This window comes from Dermacentor albipictus, chromosome 1, assembly GCF_038994185.2.
Source record: "Dermacentor albipictus isolate Rhodes 1998 colony chromosome 1, USDA_Dalb.pri_finalv2, whole genome shotgun sequence".
NCBI classification, from domain to species: Eukaryota; Metazoa; Arthropoda; class Arachnida; order Ixodida; family Ixodidae; genus Dermacentor; species Dermacentor albipictus.
In genome coordinates this window covers 114,146,688-114,165,385 of record NC_091821.1, presented here as the reverse complement: position 1 = coordinate 114,165,385, position 18,698 = coordinate 114,146,688, and the positions used below count along the sequence as shown (strand labels likewise).

Sequence of the window (18,698 nt, the reverse complement as noted above, 5' to 3'; positions counted from 1 at the left end):
CTCGTGCGAAAAAGAAAAACCATGACTCGGCACCTTGTCTGCCCGATTGTTCCCCATCTGAAGAATAATTTAACGTGTCTGCTTCACCTTTTTAGTTGGCGGAAGATAGAGGCACGTTATTTAAGATATAAGGCTTTGGAGGGGAAGCATCCTTGGGTGGTGCACCCATCCGTATATTACCTAATGCCTGCTGACCTCGGAAGCGGCCTTGTTCCAGGGTCATCCCGTAAAAGACGCTGCATGACTTCCGCCGTAGTTTGCCCATTCTGGTCGGCGCATAACTTTGCAGTGTGTGTGGTCGTGGCCCTCGGAACTTATCTTGCAGCCACGCTGACTGCGGCAGTCTTTAGCGAAGGCCCTGAATTTCCGGAACTTGTAGCATCGCAGGCCGGCTCATCCAACATCGCGCGATGACTAGTGAAACCCAGCGTGATTGTTAAGGACGTTCGTCACTACTTTGTGTGTTTTGGGACGAGCGAGAAAGGATGGAAAAAAAGCACTAGGAGGCACAAAATAAAGTTTTTTATAAATTTATCTTTCACACAAATGATGGGCAAAGATGAGGGGAAAGCAAAACAGTGTCGAACATCAAGCTTCACGCGACAGAAAGACGCACGCGACGCTCATGACCAGAGAAGAACAGGGAGTTACGAAAAAAACAGTACCACACCAACGCTCAACAGTTCCCAAAAGACTGTAAACTTCGGGGGTCGTGACGGCTTGCTCGTCGTTGCGTGGTACCGTCGTCGAGGCGAGCCGAGGTAGATGTGGCACGGTTGCTGTGGCTGGAACCGTAGCCGGCATACGACTGCACTACCGCGTGCGGCACCTGCCTACGTTGAGGACTCCACCGCGATGTCCGGCTGCAACTCACAAGGAGCGCGACCCAGGGGCGACCCACGCGGACAGCACCTCGGTAGGCCTTGACCAAGAACGTCCCTAAGCAACCACGCCTCAGCAGGAGCTGCTCAGCCGGCCTCGTCCTTGGTCCCGGAACAGGGCCGCTGCATTGGGCCCGGGTAATCACACCCTGGCCACACTGCCGCAGCAGGAACGCCGGCAGGAGCTCTTCTTCCCGAGCGGCGCAGTCGGCCGGCGGCAACCGTGGCTGCTGTTGTTGTCACACGTGTGGCTCCTACCCACGATGGGGGATTGGCCAAGAAATGGCTGGATTATTCCAAATTAATATGCAGCATACATTTCCTAATATCTATGGAATAAGCATTAAATAGCGTAGAATTACCTGTTAAAATAAAATCAGGAAGGTCATATCGAATGAGTAATAATTAATTTAAAAGTAAAAAAGAAAGAATTTGGCAGGGCATTCGTTTAGATTCTGTAAGGAATGTTGGGACAGCGAAGCCAGTATCCCTGCGGCTGAATCCCAAAGTGGACGCCCCGAACGAAACAATAGCAGGTTCTGTCAAGTCCAGGCCAATTCTTCGAAAAGGTATTTCCAACAATTTGTTTCTTGCCGCGGCTTCGCTGATCGAGCTGCTCTACACGTTCTCCACGTAGCACTTCTTTTCTTTCTTTTCCTTTTTGCTTTTTCCTCCAGCTCCCATGCCACCTGCCCTCAGCTCGCCTTCTTCACTTCGGTTTTCGTTTTCTTGAAACTTACAAATCCACTGAATCCACAAATCGCGGCGCACATGTGAAAAAAAAAGTATTATAAAAAGGAATATTGCGTCCTTTCCTCCCACCCAGAAATATATTTTCTGGTATTAGTCCGTAATCCATTCCTGAGGTGATGGAGCAATATTCTCAGAGCGTGGGATTCGAGTGCACCATCTTCTTCTCGATTAAAGCGTGCTTCGTGGTGGAGACATGTGACACTGACAACTTTCATTAGCTCAACCAGTCGCTCTTCGTTGTACTGAACAGAGACACGTCGCCAGCTCTTCTTCTGCGCGATGTAGGGATTGGAACAGACTTTGAAAGCAGCCATTTCATTCAGTGACAGCAGATTCCTCTCGCATGGCAGAGAAGTAACGCAAAACAGACAAGCTTACACTTCTATTCCCACGAATGGACTGCAGCCCCTTCACTGGCAGCCGAAACGATTTCTCACGCATCACAGTCCCAATTACGTGCCGTATAGTGCGAACCGCTTCTGGAAGACAGACAACTTCTGTGAATAAAGGTCTGGTTTTCCTCGTGCAGGTGCCTCACAGGAATTTTTTTTTTAATTTCCTCTCAACATCCAAAAAGTTTCGAAACACCTGAACACTGTAGTTTTTAACGATAAATATTATAGCGAAACGATGTAATGGTGTCTGCACGAAGGCCCTTTTTCTTTACTTTTTGTTAGTCGGCGTTGAAGCAGCGGCTGCTGTTTCTGCCTGTCATAACAATCACTACTCATCGTTCATATTATCGACTCCTTTATTTCTTTCCCCAGTATTTCTGGCACGATAGAGTCGCCTGTCATAGAATCAGCCAGTGAACCTTTCTAATGATAGTTACCCATTGCGGATAAGAAAAGCCAAAAATCGTCGATATTGAGGGATCCGTAGTCAAAATACAATTAAGCAATTGAAGACGCCCCGTCGTTAAGCTGACGTGCCAAGAGCGCCGCGCCGCAAATCGCTTTTTTTTTTCTTTTCAGAGCAGCTCTAGCAGTGCCTTCAGCCGCGCGACGCGAGTCCCAATGCAACCGGCATGCTATCAAGGGCCTCGTCACGTGGCTGTTTTTCGTAACCATCAAAACAATCGTACCAGTTGTTGATGCGCCTCGTACTTGCAGCCAACAGTTCGCGACAAAGCTCTCGACGCTGGCGACGGTCAATGAGGCGCCTTCGGCTGATGACACAATGGTCGGGCGTCGACGGAATTTCAGACTAGCTCCCTCTGTATTTGCACTCTCAGCGCTTCCGCGCTCGCGCAACGTTCGCTTACCCATCAGAAGAAACTTTGCTCGATCATCGAACTCGGCGACGGTGGCTGGCGGATGGGGGGAGCGGTTGGGTGGGGGGACGCGACGGCGCGCGCGGGACGCGTGGCGTCACGGATGCCGGCGCCAATGAGCAGCTCGCACGGGAGTCGGTAGGGCCGGCGTCACGGCTGTCGTCACAGGTGGTAAGCCAATGGCCGCGACCGGCGCAAGTAGAGACCGCCGAGCGCGGGTCCCGGACTGCAAAGGGATTCCAGCGCGCGGTCGGCTCGAGTCGCGCTGCGGGTGTGCCCCGGGCCCCCTTTTCTTTGTCCCCTGCGTGCGAGCTCGGCGGGACGGCGCGCCTCAGCCGCGGTGTCCTGCGCGCGCACTTCGTCGTCCTGCCACGAGGCGCACCTGCGGTGAGTGATCACGCTTCTTCACGCATTCGTACCAACAGGAATGAGCCGGATGTCAGTCCGTACTAGTGTCTGTCTGCATGACAAACTGGCAAGAGTACAGAACGAGCTTTTCAAATTTTGTAGCTCGTTTGAGAGAGCCAATGGAAAGTACAGAAAGCAGTTGGCCATCAACTCGCGCATTGTTGTCGTTCGTTCTTGTAGACAGCGTTGGAAGCAAACCAAGACTAAGACAACAGTATTTAAAAACTTGCGCACCATTCGCATAAATGTTTTAGACGCAAATGTCTAGTGGGTGAGCAAATTCATGCGCGCGCGACCAGAGTTCGAGTTTCTCGCTACGTCTGAACTGTGTTACGTACAGTAGTTCTCTTTTTTTTTCTTCTTTTTTTTTCTCGCGACCACGCTAACGCCATTAGAAACAGCAATATTTTTTTCGAAATGCCTAGTTAATATTCTGAGCATAAGTTGGTTGAAAACTTGAAGATGTGTAACCTTCTGCGGCAACGTTCTGATTGCGTAGACACGTGTGTTCTGTATGTGCTTGACTTCGTCGCCAAAAATTCGGACGGCCACGTTGTCCTACTGGCAATTATTCAGTGTTTCACAAGGAAGCAGCATCAACAGCTGGCCCGACTAAGAATCCAGACAGGCAGTAGACGAGGACATGCGGCGTTTCATCCTAACGGTGGATGTCGTGTTCCGCTTTCGCAGGATTTGTAGCCTAATTACTTTCTAATATCTGTGCATATATTGCTCTGTGTTTCTTCACATTTTCAGACACCACTTTCGTGATTTTTACAACGCAAATCTGAAAGCGAATGTGTGACTGTTCATCGAGAAATTCACGCATTCGGTTTCAGAACCATCTGATACACTCGAAAAGTATCTATCTATCTATCTATCTATCTATCTATCTATCTATCTATCTATCTATCTATCTATCTATCTATCTATCTATCTATCTATCTATCTATCTATCTATCTATCTATCTATCTATCTATCTATCTATCTATCTATCTATCTATCTTTACGGGCTGGGACTATGTCACAGAGTTCCATACTAGCATTACTAGAGGCAAATCTGGCGCCAGTTAATCGTTCAGTTATCATGGAAAGCACATTTATTTGCCTGAGACAACACGTCGCAGCTTCGTGTAATCTTCCGTGCGGCTTATTTGTGTTCTGGGCTAATCTCATAACGTTCACTTGGAATTGTTAACGCTCATACGCTTACACAAAATTTATTAGGTTATTTTCGTCGCAAAAATAAATTGCGGCAGACAGTTTCAGTCATGCGTCTTTAGCATGACTGAAACTGCCTGCAGTTTAGCCGTTGTTCCATAGGTCTTTCTTATTATATTCTCAATAATTTTCCCTGCTTGTAATAATAATAATAATAATAATAATAATAATAATAATAATAATAATAATCTTTATGTACACTGCAGGACGAAGGGCTCTCTCCCTGCGATCTCTAAATGACACCAATAACTGGCATACAATAAGATAGCTTTACGATGCAAAATAAGATACAGGAAGTACATGCAAAAACCCACAAAGATGCAGATCAAGCAAATTCATGTGGAAAGGAATCAACATCAACATCCACGATGTGCTTCCCAAATCATTCACACGCTGGTTGAAGTGTCGATGAAGAAATCCGAATAGGTTCTATTTCCCTCGAGGGTTTTTGTAAACTGTAGGCTATATCATCTATGCGAACAACCACAAAAACTAAGGGAATGTTCGGGCGAAATGTTCGCTCGGTGAAAACGTCCCTCTGTCGATTGCAGTGACCTCGGCTCCTCTACGCAGCTGTTCGCCTTCCGTGTCAAAGCGCGAGCCCTCAGTACGCCCACCGATGAGTCGACGCCGTGAACGGTTGCGTTCACTTAAGCTCAACGCATTCCCTGCTGCGGAATCATTTGCGAGAGGCTCTGAAACTGCAGAGTGGTAGTCTTCGAAAGTATCTTAGAAAAAATAACTGGGAAATGGAAATACGGGGGAACACGAATGACAACTTGGACTGACTTCTATGGGCATTTGATGTTGGCGAAACTTTTTTTTTTTTCTGATGGTGATAAAGTATGTTCTTGTTTTCCCCACGGAAAGCCAAACTTCTAATTTCACTGGCTTATTCGAAGACAGTTGCGGGCAAACCTGCACGCGAAATCTCGGACCGAATGGACGAAACGAACACATATACGTTTAATACTAGAAGAAAACATTTAATAAAGGTTGAAGAAGTGCAACAAGAACGACTCCTAGATCAACACCACTTTTCTAAATAAGTGGTGATTTGTGTTCCGTTACTGGACCACAGTCGGATGTGCGTACGTGCCGTCTTTGTCCTAATCCTGGTGAACTCACCAGATATCTCTTAATCTCAGAAGCTTGCCCGGGCTCTAATTTTCTCTCTGCGTTTATTTCGAAAGTTAGATGAGAATCCTCAGCGGTAGCTAAGTGGATATGGAGTTGCGCTGCTGAGCACGAGGTCGCTGGTTCGATCCCCGCCGCGGCGGCGATGGAGGCGGACTGCAAAATCGCTCGTGTATGCTGCGTGGGGTGCACGTTAATGAAACCAAGGTGGTCCAGATAATTCCGGAGCCTTCCGCTGACGGCGTGCCTCATAATCAGATCATACTTTTGTGATGTCAAAAGCCCAGAATTTATGTGCTCTTGCGTTACCTGAGAATATTGTTTCGTGACTGATGGCAGTTAATTAGTCTCAAGAAAAGCAACAAGGCTGCTCTATGGCGTCCGTCCAGTGGGGAGGTGTGCGAGTGGTCTAGCTTGTGAAAAAGTAGTATATTTGAGCAAAATGTTCGGTTGCATAAGCCCAGTTTATAGAACAGCGTTAACTTCGTTTTAAGCAAGGTGGTGTTGTTGTTGATTAATTGTGACAACATGAGAAGTTTCGCTACTAGCGAGCCCGCTATCCCAGAATGATAGCTAAAGCACACACATATTTAAAAAAAAAAAGAACTACACGAAAAAACAGTATAAATATAAAAATAAATATTAACAGTCAATGTGTGTCGCTGGTTCGTGCTACGAACGAAGTGCTGTTTGATATTGCACTCCGGTCTTATGCGAGGGAAGGTCCGAAGGTTTGCTTACATTTTCAGAAATAACTTGCATGCAAAATTTTTTGCTCGTCTTCGAACGCGCGAATTATAAGCACTTATCTCAATACTACTCGCCAAAATATCGATGTATATTTTGAGCCTGCCGACTTGTAGCCGTACCATTATCAGGCACGCGGATTAAAGGGTTCTAGTCTTGTTTTTTTGTCGTCGCCGTTTTCATGCCGCAAAGTAGTAATGGCGATGACCGGGCTTCGAACGCGCCAAGCATTTCTGGAGGGGCATCGTTTGGTCATTTGCACAGTGCTGTGGCGCGCAATATCATTTGTGGCGTCATCTATGGCCCACAATTAAAGGAGCCTAACTAGCGCTCTTCAGGCCCTTTCTAAGGAATCTTTTGTCGAGGGAAAATAAATTCCTTGCTCCGTATGAAACACTTGCGCGAAGCACGCGCGCTCTATATAGTGTACGCCACTTAGGCTGAGGCAGCGTGCCCACAGGTCGCCCGATGAATGTAAAAGCAAGGCATGCGAGCTGAAGTGCTCTTATGACGACCTTTCAAGTGCACAAACGACGCTGTTAAAGGAGTGCTCGAAGCACGGTCGGAACTCTCGAGTTGCTCCTGGTCTTATAGCAAAGTACGGGCTTTTATCTTTCGTTTTCACTCATGTAGTGCGTCGCCTCACTTCTTTTCGATGGGAGCGCCCTTCAAGGTGAATAAGAACAATAAAAAAAAAGACCCGCCGGGGTGTGTTAGTAGCAAAGGCGTTGTGCTGCTAATTCCCGAAGGCGCGGGATCGAATGCCGGCGGCCGCATTTCGATGGGGGCGTAGTGAAAAGAAAACGCCCGTGTACCACTCGGTGCACGTTAAATTACCCCAGGTGGTCGAAATTAATCTGTTAAACACCAGAATGTAATCTTAAGACGACAAAAGTAGCAGTTTCACCCGCAAGACGAAGCATCGATTGCGATAGCAAATTAGGGCACAGCTATACGAAGTAAGGATAGCAGTTTTTCGGGCGTATAAACGTGGAAACATTCGCTTACTAACTGAATTAGAAAACACGCGGGGTCAGCGCGCACGAGCGAACATGAACATATCACAATGGATGAGCGCGGACACCCGCTGTCAAAACGCTGGTGTGAGCAAGCGCGGCAGCAGCAGCAGCGAGTGAAGTGACCTTCGTGCGGTCTGTCCCTTCAACGGCAGGAGCGGCGAGCACACGGCGCGTACAAAGGTATGAGCCGTCTGCCGATCATTTTCAAGATACGGAGCGCGCGGCCGCCCGCGCCCGTATAAAAGCACGCACTTGTTGGCGGAGTCGAAGCCGCCCCGCTCCCTTTCGCACTGCCTCTCCACTTGCGAGATTGAGCCGCGATCGGCAGTTCCCCTTGCGCCCGGTCCCACAGGGCGCAGTTGCGGCCGGAGCACATCACCGCCGCCCGTCCTTCCCTCCCATCTCCCCAAAACATTCGCGCGGCGGAAAACAGCGCGCTTGCCCTCCGCTTTCTTCGTTCGCGCGGGCCAGATTGAGCCGCGATTGTCGGCCCCCCTTGCGTGCTTTCACTGGCACATACAGCATACGACGCGCGGCGACCGTGTTATCGCCCTTGGACTTTACACGGCGACGGCAGAAGTGCGATTGGAGTGTCGATATAATTGATGTCCAATAAAAGGAGGGTGATAAGTTGCCATGGCGATGTCATTCGCAGATTCGTGAAGAGCGAGGTCAGATTCGTGCAGCAAAGACAGAGAGAAAGGAGAAAACCACTGCTTTGATCGAAAAAAGAATATTCTTGTCTAGCTTCACGTCATGAATTATCACTGCTGTATCGTTACCCATCGGAGTAGCTGTACACTAATGGTCCAAGTATAACGCTAACGCTATCGCTAACGAACGACGCGGATTATGTTAAACAGAAATACCATCAAAAAAGTATTCCTAGAGCGTGAGCACACTAGGGTTAGCTGCGAAAGGAAGGAAGGCAGCGTTATTACTCAACGAACCTCCCTAAGTTATGTTAACATGCTAAATGCTGCGCTTAAGTTGCTTATGCAGCCTTGGATGTGTTAAACATTGGGCACGCTGCAGCGTGTGCCGGCTTACATGCTCGCCCCCCCCCCACCAAAAAAAAATGAAGAGAAGAAATGGAGAAGGGCGAGCTGCAGCGATCGTGATGGGATACATTGCTGCGCGAACCAAAGCGAATAAGCACACGTTACCCCACGTCTTCCTTTTCCTGTGCTAAAGCCCGAATTTCCTTCTAGCTTGCTTTCCTTTCAGAAACACGCGTCTTCCTCTGCTTTCCGTTTAACCACCGGCTTCTTGGCCAATCCCTCGTAGTAGTTACGCGTCATGTTATAGGAAGTTAGCAAGCAAGCAATTGCCCCACTGCATTGCCCGAATGCGCAATATCTGCGAAGTAGGAAATAAAAGAGCGTGCTTACTTTTCGCTGGGATTACATACTAAATATACTTCGGGCTTTCAGTATCCATTTTTGATGGCTTACCCGCATGCTGCAGACTGAGCTTGAGCAATATCGAAAATGAACATAATTTTGGAGGAGTAAACATTCGCAATTCCCGACTTTCCCGCATATTTTTCTTCTTTTCGTTTTTTATTATTTTGTTCTGATTGCTTGCTTAGCGATCATGCTCCGTGTCCGGGAGTTTAATTGCGCTGAATAAACTTGCTTTCTTAATCTGGTTATTCTGCGCGTGTGCGTGTGTACGTGCGTGTGTATGTGTGCGTGTGTGTGTGTGTTTGTGTGTGTGTGTGTTGACTGGCGGGCGTCAAACAAAAGGTGATACATAATGAGCTATATTCTATTTAGAGCTTAATAAAATTTAATTACCATTTCAGATGGCCATTCACAGTTAGGAGTGAATTAAAGGAGTGATTAAAATGTGTCAAGAGTTTCCGTCTGCAGTCCTGCGTCCGTACGCACGAAAACGTTCTTGTGCCAGAAATGTTCGTAAGAGCCAGTTCCAGCCAATCATGGCGTTGTAGACTTTCTTAGTGGAAGCAAGCGGCTAATGGCAAACTGTTCAATTCGGCCTCTGCAGCACAAGAAAATATATGAAAGAAAATGCCAGGAATGACGTACAATGACATGCATTTCGTCTATGCTGCTCAAGAATAAACGCCTGCTTTAATTACTTATTTAGCTGCATTTCGCACATTTGTGGTGTGCGTTTTCCTACACCTTGACATCGAGAGAGAGAGAGAGAGAGAGAGACATAATAAAGGGGAAAGGCGGCGAGGTTAACTAGAGGGGAAGATCCCGTTTGCTACCTTATGCTGGGGATAGAGGGGAGGGGGAGGTAAAGTGACAGGAAAGAATAGATAGAGAAAAAAAAGGAGCACATGTACACAATCACAGTCGGTCACTGTCACTTCGCACAATCACCGCCCAGCACAGCAGCACTTTCAGCATTGTAAACATCAGTTCAAGCTACAGCCGCTTGTCCAAGTCTGTGTTCCTTAAACACTGCAACGGAGCCCTCGTTGTCTTCTGCTACGATGGCTTGTGATGTCAGCATTCTAACATGGTTTCCTCTCTTAATGGTCTTTAATCGAAGCGCGGTATTGTGATAGTTGGTGATCGTCTTTGTAAATTGTAGCGAGGACAGTCACAGAGAAGGTGTTGAAGCATCTTCTCGCTACCACAGTCATCACACGAGGCGTCGTCAGCCCATCCAATTCGGAAAGCAAAAGACATCGTAAAGGTCACTCCTAGTCATATCCGACAAAGCAGGGTAGCTTCGCATCGGCAGAGTCCAGCTGGGATGCAAAGGCGAAGAGAACAGTCTAGGCGGTGCAGCCGGTTGCTTTGAAAACTTCGTGTGTTCCACATAGAGAACATGATATCCCGTGTGACAATTCGAAGTTTTCTAGTGGCTTCTGTCCTTGATAACGGTATCGACTTCACTTTGTCTTCTTGAAGAACCGACCGAGCAGCGTTATCGGCGTGCTCGTTACCTATGACGCCTCAGTGACTTGGAAGCCTCTGAAACTTCAGCTGTTTCCCTTTCTTAGCCAAGGTATGTATTAGTTATCTAATATCGAATACCACTTGTTCGTGTGGCTTGCGCCGCAGGGCTGACAGTAAAGATTGCAATGCTGCCATGAAGTCACTGAATATGGACCGTCTTCGAGGTTGTTCATGCATGACGAGACGAAGTGCAGCGCGAAGAGCTGCAAGTTTCGCAGCCCGTTGGGTGACACGTCTTGAAACACCTTGACATCGACACTCCAAAGCTTATCACCGACTTCATGGGCGTTGCTTGGGGCGGCCCGCTTTGATAGCGCCTTTCCCCGTCATGGCCATGGGCTAAACAACAAAAAGCCGCAGCTTTGACCCGAACACGGGTTTTAACATAGCGATGGAATACAATTCTTAAATATGATTTAAAAATGATTTGTTTGAATTCCTGGGTCCATGGAGGAGGGAGCTCCACTTAGCGCTGTATCTTGAATAACGCTTTACTTTTGTGTATTCTGCGCGACATAGTATGTAGCCAGCACACTGACTCAATTTCAGGCTCATGAATAAAAGATCCTTCCGACATGCCTAAGTCTCGCTTTGGCGCCTTCGTTCGGGTCCTGATTAAAATGGTAGCATTTCGACCAGTGTAGTAGAAACCAGCTGCACGGCGCCACTTTTCGGCAGCCAAAACGGTGGACGTTGTGGTCGCCCACATGAGAGATAAAGGAGGCACCGTTTCGTTACTGTGTGCGGCCGAACATCGCCGTGTGCCAGCACGCACCACGTTCAGGACTGTCTTCAGCTGCTTCCGTTTCACCGGGTCTGCTCAGGCTAAGAATGCGCTTTACCTGTACAACAAAGAATTGATAGCGACTAACTTTCATAAACGCCTAGATCTTTACAACTGGTGTCTAACCCCTCCGCGGAGAGCTCGGTGGATGTGGTGTTGCGCTGCTGAACACGAAGTCGTGGGCTCGATAGCTGCCGCGGAGGTCGCATTCAGATGCAGGCGGAATGCAAAAATACTTGTGTACTGTGCTTTGGGTGAACGTTAAAGAACCTGTAGCTGGTCCAAAATTAACCCAATGTCTTCCACTACAGCGTCCCTTGTAATACATTAATCCCTATATTTCTTTGATGCCTAATTGAGTACGAGCAGGACACATAATTTTTACTCAGAGTTTTTTTTGTTAACTAACGAGGCGGAGTTTCGTAAGAACGCCTATGTTAACTTGCGCAATGCACTCGATACATTGGCCGCCCGAACGCAATCACAAAGCGAGATTGGCAGCTACCGTGTGGGGAGGCACCTTTCAAGGTCGCATCATCAGGCCCTACTTTAATGATACTATTTAAACTGAAAAAAATACAGCATGTGCATTTTGAAGGTGTATTATAGTTTGCGTTTGAGCTACTTTTGAGCACATTTGAGCAGAGCCACACTTTTCCGATCAAGCTCGGTAGTTGATCGGTCAAAACTTTCCGGACCAGTGAACGGCAAAGCGGAGCCTTCCTCTGACCACCAAGGTTGCCGGATTTGTCGCTTCAAGATTTTTTCTTTGGCCTTACGTAACAAATGAAGTTTCTGCACTTTAATCTGCTAGCCTCGATGATATGAACGGCAGTGGGCGAAGAACTCTCTCAAGAATATTTCGCAGACATGTGGTGTGTTCTGTAGACACTGAAAAATCGCTTGTTCTTCGTATTGTACTGGATTTGGAAAACAATTTGAACACATCTTGTGAACATATTAGTAAAACAAGCAATAAAGCCAGAGAAACCATAGCGGCAATTAACTGGCATGTGTAATTTAAATGTAGAAATACGAAGGATGGGCTTCAGGCTTCATTGTCTGTTTTCTTCATGTGATTGTAACTAACAGACAATAGAACCCCCCGGATCCGCTTGTTCCGCTCGCTTCTGAACACGATGTGTTATGGCCCCCATTCTCGTTATTTCTGCCTTGAAGTTTTAAGATTCGAACAAACAAATGGCACCCTAAAAAGTCCGAAAGAAACGCTCCGCACGTAAGATATCACGGCACGAAGGTGGTACGTTACCGGTAAAGCAGTTATCATGTATTTTCTGCGTGAACGGGAGGGATATTCTCTTGCGTAGCAATCCAGCTTAAGTTGGTTAAAGGAGATATTCTTTTTCGAAATAAAAAAGAAGCCTCTTACTCAAAAGCTTATGTTATTATGTCGACCTGCTGAAAGCAAAATTGAACTCCGAATTCGACCACGCAAACTATGACTGTCAGGCACGCTGGATATAAAGCTATAAGGAAGGTCACGATTACTGTTTCACGTGGCACTGCAGGCAAACAGTGAAAAAATAACGGAATCGTACTCTCATAATAAGGAGCGCAGTGGCTGATCTATCATGTTGATGATTCTTGATCGCAAGTGTACATCGCGAAGGGTAAACGTGGACAAGAGAAATGACAAGCATGGAGTTTCTTTCAATAATTACCAGAAGGAACTCTGGCACTAGTGCCTACGGGAGCTGCAATGGGCACGGTTCAGCCAGCATGGTAATTATGGGAAGTACATGTATTTGCTTGAACTTCGTCCTTCTGGCTGCAAACGGCTCCGCGACTTCGTAAATACGTAATTTTAAACAAGGTGCTGTGTAGTAAACAATTGAATATGCATTATTAAAATTTTCCGATTGCCAAATTCAGACACAGGACCTCCAGTCCAGAGGCCATATTGAAACGATCACGCCACTGACGCATGCATCGACAAGCGGCATAGAACGCCCTTATTAATTTTTTGCGCACGAGCCAACCTCGACTGGTTGAATGACAAGGGAAAATTTTCGCTTGTAAAGTGGAACTAATAAATGTTCGCTCATCGTGATTTGCTGGCACCTGATACGAACCGATATAACCTAAGCACATGCGAACTGTGAATAAGGGATCTGTTGCCTCAAACGTAGCATTAAATTGATGCGAACTTAAGTATCCGTTCCTTCAACTACTTGGGATTGGTTATGTTGTCAAGGAGTACATCGCCGTAGAACTGCTTAGCGCAGCCATTGACTCAGAGCACTAGAGTCTGTGTGATGTTTGACTTCCCATGAGACGCAGGTGCCCGATCTGCCCATGATGGCATCAACTGCGTTACCATTCCTCTTTCGAGAACCGACGCAGCGACAAAATTTTCCGTACTTACACATGACCTGACATTAGCTCAATGGAATCCATGCAATTGCACAAGTGCACGCCTTCATACCCTGGATCCTAATACCCTTCATACCCTGGACCCGAATACAGCTCCGTATTCCGCACGAGCTTCCACGACGTGACTGCACCCTTCTAGTCCGTCTATGGCTTGGAGGGGCATTTTCAAATGCGTACTCTTTGCTTATCGGAATGGCTAACAGCCCACTTTGTGACTTCTGCGGGTGCAATGAAACAATCGCGCACCTTCTTTGTCAGGGCTCGCATTTCAATCCGCAAAGAGCAGTCCTCTCAGCCACCCTAGACAAACTGGACAAGCGCCCAATGACAGAAAACAAAATCCTTGGAAACTGGCCTACGCGAACATCAGCGCGATCTGCTATGAAGGCGCTGCCGCGGTACTTAAAAGACACTGCACTTTCTGACAAATTGTGACTACAGTGTGTGACGTAGGATTGTATGGTGACACTGCGTAACACTAAGAACGCCTTTGCAGGCTGCGGGACAGCGCCCACAGAAACAGTTTGTGTGTACGCGCGTGTGTATGTAGATTTTTCTTTAATATTTTTTATCTTTCTCTCTCTCACCTATCGCATCCCCTTGCCCCTCACCCAGTACAGGGTAGCCAACCGGAGATAATCTCTGGTTAACCTCCCTGTCTTTCATTTGCCTTTCTCTCTCTCTCTCTTGCCTTCCCATTTTGACAGCCGATCGCCAATTTGACGATACATATAATATCTCTGGAGGAGGGAGGAAAGAGAAAAGAAGAAGGCAGGGAGGTTAACCAGAATAACGTCCGGTTGGCTACCCTACACCGGGGGAATGGGAAAGGGGAAGCAAAGATCACAGGGAGAGAGAGGAGGGTAGGAAAGAAGGAAATTGCGGCAAGTTCGCTGACGCGTGTGGTTTTACAGAAATTGCCTTAATAGTCACAGGTGGTCGCACAAACCCGTCGTCCTTAAGAAACACAAAAGTGCCTTCACCGCTTTATGGGCCGACGGGCAATGGGGGCGGTGTTCCAGGAGCACCTGCACAGAAAGCGGCCGATTGTCCAGTTTTTGGAAAGCCTTGGCAAGTTCTTGTCTCTCTAGGGCATATCTTGGACAGTGGCACAGCAGGTGGTCGATGTTTTCTTCGGTGCCACAGACCTCGCATGCTGCACTGTCAGTCACTCCAATTAATGTAGAGTATGCCTTTGTGAAGGCCACGCCTAACCAAAGGCGACAGAGAAGCGTAGCTTCACGTCGAGGAAGTCCGGGTGGAGGTCGGAGCTGCAGGGAGGGGTTTAGTCGATGTAGTCGTGTCAGTCGTATGTTTTGCGAGTTCCACTCGGTCACTGTGAGGCTACGTGCCAGGTGTCGAAGCTGCCTTGCAGCATCAGTCCTCGAAAGCGGAATCGGAACGCTGTGCTCTTCTTGATGAGCTGTGCGAGCAGCGTTATCGGCGGAATCATTGCCACTGATTCCACAGTGGCCAGGTACCCACTGAAAAACGACTTCGTGGCCTTTTTGTTGGACGTCATGGTGGAGTTTCACGACTTCGTATGTCAATTGGTCATGACATCCGTGTCGGAGAACTGACTGCGTGCACTGTAAAGCCGGTTTTGAATCACAGAACACAGCCCATTTTCTGGGTCTTTCCGAATCAATGAATTCCAGTGCTCGACGCAGGGCCGTTAGTTCTGCCGCCGTTGAGGTCGTGACATGCGATGTCTTGAACCGCAGTGTCATTCCTCGCGTTGGTATAACCACGGCACCACCAGAACTGCACGACGTAGTCGATCCGTCGGTATAGATGTGCACGTGGTTGCTGTACCTTTCATGCAGAATTAGTAAGCTCAGCTGTTTTAGAGCAGGGGCCGGTAGATCTGTCTTCTTCTGTAGTCCAGGAATCATGATCTCAACTTGTGGACGGGTCAAACACCACGGAGGAAACGCTGGCTTGGCCGCAGGTGCGTGCCCTGAGGTAAACGACGCACGATGTGTACTGACAATACCGCTAAATGTCGAGCAGGGCCTTGCAGCAGTGAGGCTCGCCAAGTGGTGGGAAGGGGTCCTAGCATAATGCCTGAGATGCATACGCATTGTCTCAACGGCAATGTGCGTCGTGATCGGGTAATCCTGCGCTAGGGCAATGGTTTCAGCCGTTGATGCACTGCGTGGTAAGCCAAGACATATCTTAAGGGCTTGGGCTTGAATACTCTGAATCGTACGCAGGTTAGTCTTGCAGGTGTTGGATATTGCAGGCAGGCTGTATCGCAGGAATCCAACGAACAACGCCATGTACAACTGTAACATAGCATGTATAGATGCTCCCCAACTTTTTCCTGCAAGGAACCTGAACAGGTGACAGATAGCAGTCAGCCGCTTTTTCACGTAATTGACGTGCGGAGTCCAAGACAGGTCTCTGTCAATTACGACTCCCAAGAACCTGTGACTTCTGCTGTATGGTATAAGTTGTCCGTCAATAGATACGCCGTAACCAGACATTGGCTTCCTCGTGAATGCCACCATTGCGCACTTTCCACATGAAAGTTCAAGTCCTTGTTGACGAAGGTAGCAAGATGCCTTTGTGGCTGCCTTCTGAAGCCGAGCACGAAGCTGAAGTCGTGTCACACCTGATGCCCAAATGCAGATGTCGTCCGCATAGATGGAAAGTCGTACGGTGCTTGGCAGGTTGTCAACTAATCCACTGAGGGCGAGATTGAAAAGAGTCGGGCTAAGCACTCCTCCTTGCGGGACTCCTCGGCTACCGTAATGCTCGGACGTCGGGCCATTTTCTGTGTGCATGTAGAATGATCTCCTCTGTAAGTAGTTGCACACCCACATATACATCTTACCACCAAGTCCGACGGCTTCTAACGTGCTAAGGATGGCGTCATGGGTGACATTATCATATGCTCCTTTAACGTCTAGAAACAGAGCAGCAGATAGACGCTTACAGGCCTTTTGTTGTTGCACAAAGGTTATCAAGTCAACAACGTTGCCTGTTGACGAACGGCCCCGTCTGAATGCGGCCATAGCTTGTGGATAGATTTCATAGTACTCTAAGTACCATTCCAGACGTGTTAAAACCATTCGTTCCATTGTTTTTCCGACACAGCTGGCAAGTGCGATCGGACGGTATGAGGAAATTTCCAAAGGCGACTTGCCAGCTTTGAGAAGTGGAATGAGGCGAGTTGACTTCCACTCTTGCGGGACCGTACCCGTCTGCCAGGAGTCGTTGTACAGCAGCAAGAGTGCCTTCCGAGCTTGGTCTCCTAGGTTACACAGGGCACGGTATGTAATGCCATCAGGTCCTGGCGCTGAAGAACGCCTGCACAAAGCCAGCGCAGCTTCTAGTTCATCCATAGAAAAAGGGCATTCCATGCGGGGATCGCGTGAGAACGGTGGGTGGTCGAGGGTTCCCGTACCCGTTCCATCGGAATTTGCCTCGCCAGCAATCTTTCTGCAGAAAGATTCAGCGACGTCAATTTCTCTACATCGTAGATAAAGTGCCAATGATTTAAACGGGTGGCGCTGACTAGAGGTTGTGCGAAGGCCACGAACAGTCCTCCATATAAGCGACAAAGGTTTTCGCGGATCCAGGGACTCGCAAAAGGATGCCCATTGTCGCGAAGCCAGCTTGTTCATGTGACGCTGTATTTTCTTTTGTGTTCGTCTAGCCAATCTCAAATCATGATTTGACTTCGTGCGTCTATATCTTCGCTCCGCACGACGGCGAATGGCTCGAAGTTTTGCTAGTTCAATGTCGAAATCGGTGCGGGAAGAACTCCTCGAAAGCGGATGCGTGGTTGTTTGTATGGCATCCTTTATCGCGCCCTGTAAGTTATAAGAGGTGCCGTCACGACAACAGTCTTCCATTATTATTTTGTATTTAGGCCAATCGGTGCACTGGACGGTTCTGGAAGACTTGGAACTAGTCAAACCTTCGATCTTCAAATAGGTTGGGATGTGGTCGCTACCCCGTGTTTCTAAATCGGAAAACCAGTGCACTCTTCTCGAAAGCGACCGTGACACGAGGGTTAGGTCTAAGCAGCTGCCATACGCTGATCCACGCAGATAAGTAGGGCTACCATCATTTGATAAGCACAATTCCCGTTCAGAGGCAAAGGACACCAACGTTCTGCCTCTAGAGTTAACTTTGGAGCTTCCCCATAGGTAATGGTGGGCGTTAAAGTCACCAGTGAGCACCCACGGCTCTGGAGTAGATGTCAAAATTCCCCGTAGGCGCTCACAATCTAGACGGCTTGCTGGAGATAAATAGGCTCCAAAAATTGTAAACGTGAGCTTTTTCTTCTTCACTGTTAAGCAAACGTATTGATTTGCTTCGTCAGGAGGCACTGGGTGATGTACATAAGTCAAGTCACGGCGTATAAACACAACAACCTTGCTGCATTCTCCGTGGGTAGAGGACATAAAGCACTCATACCCGGACAGTCGGATGGGAGCTGACAGGTGGGGCTCGCAAATCACGATAATGGGAAACTGGTGCGTAAAAACAAACTGTCTAAAGTCGGACATGCGTGACTTAAGCCCTCTGGCGTTCCACTGCAAGACAGATGCATGCTTGACTTCCTCTTGAAACGACGCCATCGCTCGGGCCATGGTTTTACCCTAGAGCCGCAAGCACCGGACTCAAGGTGTCCAGCACCTGCAGTGCGCTCTGTGCCGACGGGGTTTTCATGCTGCTCAGTAGAATGCGCATGGCGTCCATAAGTGACTTCAGCATCACTATGACTTGGCGATCCTCAGTCGTCGTCCCATCCGCGGTTCGTGAAGTCATTGTGGGCGGCGCACTTTGGTGTGACCCCGAAGCAGGTTGTGCTCTTTGAAGTGTAGGCCACTCTTCAGGAGGTGAGCGTGTTGCCGCAGTCTTCGTTTTCGCAGTATCTGTTTTTGTGGAAGTCGGCGTTGATACGGTAACCGCTTTGCCGGAAGATGGTGTATATCTTTCAGTAGACGTAACTCTTCGTGCTGCTCTTCGGGGCCGATGGCGTCGTCGCCTGAGAGTAGCGACAGCCTCTTTGTGTGTCGAATGGTCCCGTACCATACGTTTGAGTACTGCTCGCTCGTTCCTCACCCGCGGGCAATCATTGGATGAGGCCTCATGAGTACCATGGCAGTTAGGGCACTTTAACA

The 18,698-nt window shown here is 48.2% G+C and overlaps 1 protein-coding gene across 1 annotated transcript in view; it reads left to right on the top strand.

Annotated features, from left to right (window-relative positions):
• The first annotated feature begins 3,013 nt into the window (after positions 1-3,013).
• The window catches only part of LOC139049454 (tachykinin-like peptides receptor 99D), an 880,050-nt gene continuing 864,365 nt past the window's right edge, over positions 3,014-18,698 (top strand). The window contains exon 1 of the mRNA XM_070524895.1: positions 3,014-3,294. The gene's annotated coding sequence lies outside the window, so the exon portion shown is untranslated. The remainder of the gene's footprint in view (positions 3,295-18,698) is intronic.